The sequence below is a fragment of the Rhinopithecus roxellana genome, unplaced genomic scaffold (assembly GCF_007565055.1).
Source record: "Rhinopithecus roxellana isolate Shanxi Qingling unplaced genomic scaffold, ASM756505v1 contig4615, whole genome shotgun sequence".
NCBI classification, from domain to species: Eukaryota; Metazoa; Chordata; class Mammalia; order Primates; family Cercopithecidae; genus Rhinopithecus; species Rhinopithecus roxellana.
Window position 1 is genome coordinate 1,964 of NW_022143416.1, and position 5,614 is coordinate 7,577.

Here is a 5,614-nt window from a genome sequence, read left to right on the forward strand (position 1 = left end):
AAACTGCCACTGTCAGCTGATGAGGAGGACATATCCATGCTGAGCATTTTACGGAGCCTAGGCCGAGCACGCTCACTTGTTTTAGGAATTTCTTGTCCATCTAAATCATCAAGGGTGGACTGCCTTGAGAACAGTTGTACATCATCCATCTTTAAAAAACAATTTTGATACATGATATGATGTGGATGGACACTGAAAACATTATGCCTAATGAAATAAGCCAGACACAAAAGGAATATATTGTATGATTCTACTAAAATCAAGTGCCTAGAATAATCAAATTCATACGCAGAGAAGATGGGATAGAAATTACCATGGGCTGGTGCCAACCAGTCTTGTAAGGTGCAGTTGGAAACTGGGGACATGGCAGCACCCGGCCCAGCACTCGGCCTTTTGGACATTGATGGGACCCTGACCACCCTGCAGCAGAAAATTACCAAAGAAATGGATGACTTCCTACAAAAAGTGAGGCAGAAGATCAAAATCGGAGAGGTAGGCATGCTGGACTTCGAGGAAGTGCAGGAGCAACTGGGAAATGATGTGGTTGAAAAATATGATTACACGTTTCCATAAAATGGCTTGGTAGCATACAAACATGGGAAATGCTCGTGTAAATGTCACGAGCATTCAAAGTCACCTGGGTGAGGTCCTAATCCAAGATTTAATCAACTACTGTCTGGGCTACAATGCAAAAATTAAACTCCTGAAGAAGAGGGGTACTTTCACTGAATTCTGAAATGGGATGTTAAACATGTCCCCTATTTGGAAGAAGCTGCAACCAAGAGGAACGCATTGAGTTCTACAAATTCAATAAAAAAGAAAATATAAGAGAAAAACTTGTAGCAGATCAAGGAAGGAGTTTGCAGGAAAAGGTCTTACGTTTTTCACAGGAGGCCAGATCAGCTTTGATGTCTTTCCTGATGGATGGGACAAGAGGTATTGCCTGCAACATGTGAAAAATGATGGTTATAAGGCCATTTATTTCTTTGGAGACAAAATCATACCAGGTGGCAAAGACCTTGAGACCTTCACAGACCCCAGAACCGTGAGCTACTCCATGATGGTGCCTGAGGACACACACAGGATCTGTGAAGAGTTTGCCTACCGTGTGAGTGGGAGGGGCAGGGGTCCCAGCTGACTAGCCAGCAAGGGGCATTCAGTGGCCCAAGCCAAGGGCCCTCCTGCACATGCTCACCCCCCCCGCAGCCCAGCCAGGCTCTGCGCACTGTGTCAAGCACGTGTGGTCTTGACCTCCACCGCTGACATGCCTTGCCTCCACCTCCAGTGCCAGAAGCTTCCAGAAGGGAGGAGAAAAGACTTGTCAAGAATTGCTTAGAGGAATACCTCCCATAAAAGATTTTCCCCACCCATCTGCAGCCCCCTAGTCTAATATACTCACCCCAATACATGCAGTCACAGTACACATGGTTTTTGGGGAAATTTCCCCATCATTCCAGGGTGATACAGAAAGAAAAAATGTGCCTGGACCCTCCCTCTTTGTCGTTCTTGTGAAAACGTGTTAGTTTTATGTCTGGACCTCTGCGTCAGCACCAAAAACGGAGATCTGGTGATGAGAAAGCAAGGACAGGCCATCTGCAGTGGTCCACCCCAGGAGAGAAGCTCACAGACACCTCCTGGAACCAAGCTCCCGCCTGCACGTTGCCTTGATGCAGGTGGTGGCTGTGAGCGGGGGCAGCGTGATGCCCCGTGAGTAGATGCACTCCTTCTGTTTTCCTGTTTGTGAAGCTGAGGCCTGCTGGACAGATGGCTAGCAGAGTGACAGCAAACCCCGTGGAGTTTGCACTTCGGCTGGCCCCATTTCAGCAGAAATAGTATCAGCTCTTTTTTGTGCATCTGGTTGAATTTGGCTGTGAATCCATCAGGTCCTGGGCGCTTTTTTTTTTTTTTTTTTTTTTTTGGTAGCTTATTTATTCTGATTCAATTTTGGAGCTCATCATTTGTGTGTTAAAACATTCAGTTACTTCTTGATTCAGTTGTGGGAGGGTGTATTTGTAGAAAAATTTCCCTATCTCTTGTAAGAAGGTTTTTTAGTTTGTGTGCATAGAAGCATTTGCAGTAGTTACTCATTTTACTTGTATTTCTGTGGGGTCAATGGTCACATTCCTTTCATCATTTCTTTTTTTTTTTTTGAGACTGAGTCTTGCTCTGTCACCCAGGCTGGAGTGCTGTGGCCGGATCTCAGCTCACTGCAAGCTCCGCCTCCCGGGTTTACACCATTCTCCTGCCTCAGCCTCCCGGGTAGCTGGGACTACAGGCGCCGCCACCTAGCCCGGCTACTTTTTGGATTTTTTAGTAGAGACGGGGTTTCACCGTGTTAGCCAGGATGGTCTCGATCTCCTGACCTCATGATCAGCCCGTCTCAGCCTCCCAAAGTGCTGGGATTACAGGCTTGAGCCACCGCGCCCGGCTCCTTTCATCATTTCTAACAGTGTTTATTTGGATCATCTCTCTTCTCTATTAGTCTAGCTAGTGATCTATCTATCTTATTACATTTTTCAAAAAATCAACCACTGGATTTGTTGAACTTTTGGATAATTTTCTGAGTCTCAATTTCCTTCTTCAGTGAAGCTCTGATGTTGGTTATTTCCTGTCTTCTGCTAGCTATGAAGTTGATTTATTCTTGCTTCTCTAATTCTTTCAGCTGTGATGTTAGGTCATTAATTTGATATCTTTTTAACACTAATTTTTATTGCATTGTGGTTCAAGAGTATGTTTGGTATGATTTCAGTTCTTTTCATTAGCTAAGGATTGTTTTATATCCAATTATGAGGTTGATTTCAGAGCATGTGGCACGTGGCAATGAGAAGAATGCATATTCTGTTGTTTTCAGGGAGAGAATTATGTAGCAGTCTGTCAGACCCAGTTGGTCCAGTGTTGACTTTATGTCCCATATATCTTTGTTAATTATCTCCCTCAATGATCTAACATTGTCAGTGGATTATTAGAGTCTCCTACTATTATTTTGTTGGAGTCTATGTCTCTTTGTAGATGTCTAAGAACTTGCTTTATGAACCTGGGTGCTCCTGTGCTGGGTGCATATATATTCAGAATAGTTAGGTCTTCTTGTTGAATTCAACACTTTACCGTTATTAATGCCCTTCTTTGTCTTTTTTGATCTTTGTTGGTTTGAAATGTGTTTTGTCTGAAATTAGGATTGCAAGCCCTGCTTTTCTTCTGTTTTCCATTTGCTCGGTAGATGTTCCTCCATCCCTTTATTTTGAGCCTATGGGTGTCATTATGTGTTAGACATGTCTCTTGAAGACAGCATACGATTGGTTCTTGCTTTTATATCCACCTTGCCACACTGTGCCTTTTTAGTGAAGGGTATTTAACCCATTTCCACGTAAAGTTAGTGTTGATATTTGTGGATTTGATTCTGATGTTGTGTTGTTAGCCAACTGTTATGCTGGCTTGTTCATGTGGTTGCTTCATACTGTCAGTGGTCTGTGGATTTCAGTGCATTTTTGTACTAGCTGGTAGCGGTCTTTCCATATTTAGCACTCCTTTCAAGATCTCTTGTAAGGCAGGTCTGGTGATAACAAACTCCCTCAACTTTTGCTTGTCTGAAAAGGATCTTATTTCTCCTTCACTCAGGAAGTATACTTTGGCTGGATATGAAATTATTGGTTGAAGGATTTTTTTCTTTTAAGAATTTCGAATATAGTCCCCCAATCTCTTCTGGCTTGTAGGGTTTCAGCTAAGAGGTTCACTGTTAGCCTGATGGGGTTCCGTTTGCAGGTGACTTGCCCTTTCTCTCTTGCCACGTTTAACATTCTTTCTTTCATTTGGATCTTGGATAATCTGAGGATTATGTGTCTTGGAGATGGTATTCTTGTGTAAAATCTTGCAGGAGCTCTCCGTATCTCCTCAGTGTGTTTGATTCTCTAGTGAGGTTGGAAAAGTTTTCATGGACAATATGCTGAAATAGGTTTTCCAAGTTGTTGGCTTTCTCCCTGTCCCTTTCAGAGATGCCAATGATTCATAGATTTGGCCTCTTGACATAGTCCCATACGTCTCAGAGGTTTTGTTCATGTCTTTTGATTGTTTTTATAAATTTTTTGTCTGACTGTCTCATTTCAGAGAGCCAGTCTTCAAGCCCTGAAATTCTTTTCTCAGCTAGATTTATGCTGCTCTTAATTGTTGCAGTTGCATTGTGAAATTCTTGTATTGTGTTATTCAACTCTGTCAGGCCTCTTAGGGTTTTTTCTTTTTCTAATAGTGGCTATTTCATCCTTCAGCTCCTGTATGATTCTATTGTGTCAGCTCCTGTATTATTCTATTGTGATTCTCGGTTTCCTTGCATTACGTTTTGCCAGCTACCTGAATCTCAGAGATCCTCATTCCTGCCCATATTCTGAATTCTATTTCTATCATGTAGGCCAGCTCCATCTGGTTAAGAACTCTTCTTGCAGAACTGTTGTGGTCATTTGAAGGATATATGACACTCTGGCCATTTGAGGTACCAGAGTTCTTGCATTAGTTCTTTCTCATCTCTGCATGTGGGTGTTCCTTTAACTTCAGTGTAGACTGAGTACAGTCAATAGACTTCTTTTCTGGATGTTTTCATGGAGCTGACATATTTTCAGGTCTTGATTTGAAGCTGACTTCTTGTCCTTGGTTTCAGAGGGGGGTATGTTAGCAAGGTATTTTTAGGTGTTGAGGTTTTGGGGTGTGATCCAGGAGGTGGTGCTTCAGAATACTGGTCAGTTGGTAAACTCTTGCTCGCTTGTGTGGCTCATCTATGTTGAACCACAGTTGCAGCCGTGTTCCTTCCCAGTACTCTGAAAGTATGGGTTCCTCTCCCCCTTGAGTGCTGGCTGTAGATTGTGGCTTGGCACTCCTGGGCTGCTCGCTGCAGCTCTGGGGCGATCTCAGTGTTTGTGTTCCTTCCCCAACTCGGAGGCCCAGAGAAAGGGACATTAGTAGTGGTTGTGGCCAAGGGTGTTTTGCGTGTCTCCTGGGGGCTCCACCAAGAGAGGTGCAGGTCAGCATTTGCTCAGCGCCATCAGCCCAGGATGGAAGGTCTGTGCTGTGGGCCCAAGCCAGGGGTTCCCTGTCTGGTAGTGAGCAGAGGGGAGCGTGTGGGGCCCATGGGAGATGGACTGGCCTCCTCTCCTTTGGTCAGCTGCAGCTTATTGGAGGTGTGGATCGAGGACATAGGGTCTTTGCTCCTTCACTAGTCCAAGGGTAGCAAGGGCAGTTCCACTGCAGAGGCAGTGGCAGAGAGGCTTTTGGTTGCCCTTGGAGGCTGTGTCAGGAGAGTTGCCGAGCCGCCACTGGCTCCATAGGTCTGGCGAGGGGTGGCTAGAGGCCCAGGCCTGAAGGACCTGCCAGGTAAGAAGTTTTGGGAATGGGCACCCACGTAACAGTGTGGCCACTTTTCTGTAGGGCTGCTGCAGTATGCTGGGGGCCCACTCCAGTCCCTAGTCACCTCGGATTGTTCAACACCTGGAAGTATGAAGGTTGCAAACAGCAAAGATGGTGGCCTGCCCCTCCCGCTGGGAGCTGTGTCCCAGGGAGGTACGGACCTGTTGACAGCCTGAATACATCTCTAGGAGGCCTCTGCAGGGCATTGCAGAGCTGCTGCTGGTTT

The 5,614-nt window shown here is 45.1% G+C and overlaps 1 pseudogene; it reads left to right on the forward strand.

Annotated features, from left to right (window-relative positions):
• The first annotated feature begins 363 nt into the window (after positions 1-363).
• On the forward strand, positions 364-1,108 carry LOC104659156 (annotated as a pseudogene).
• Positions 1,109-5,614: the final 4,506 nt, after the last annotated feature.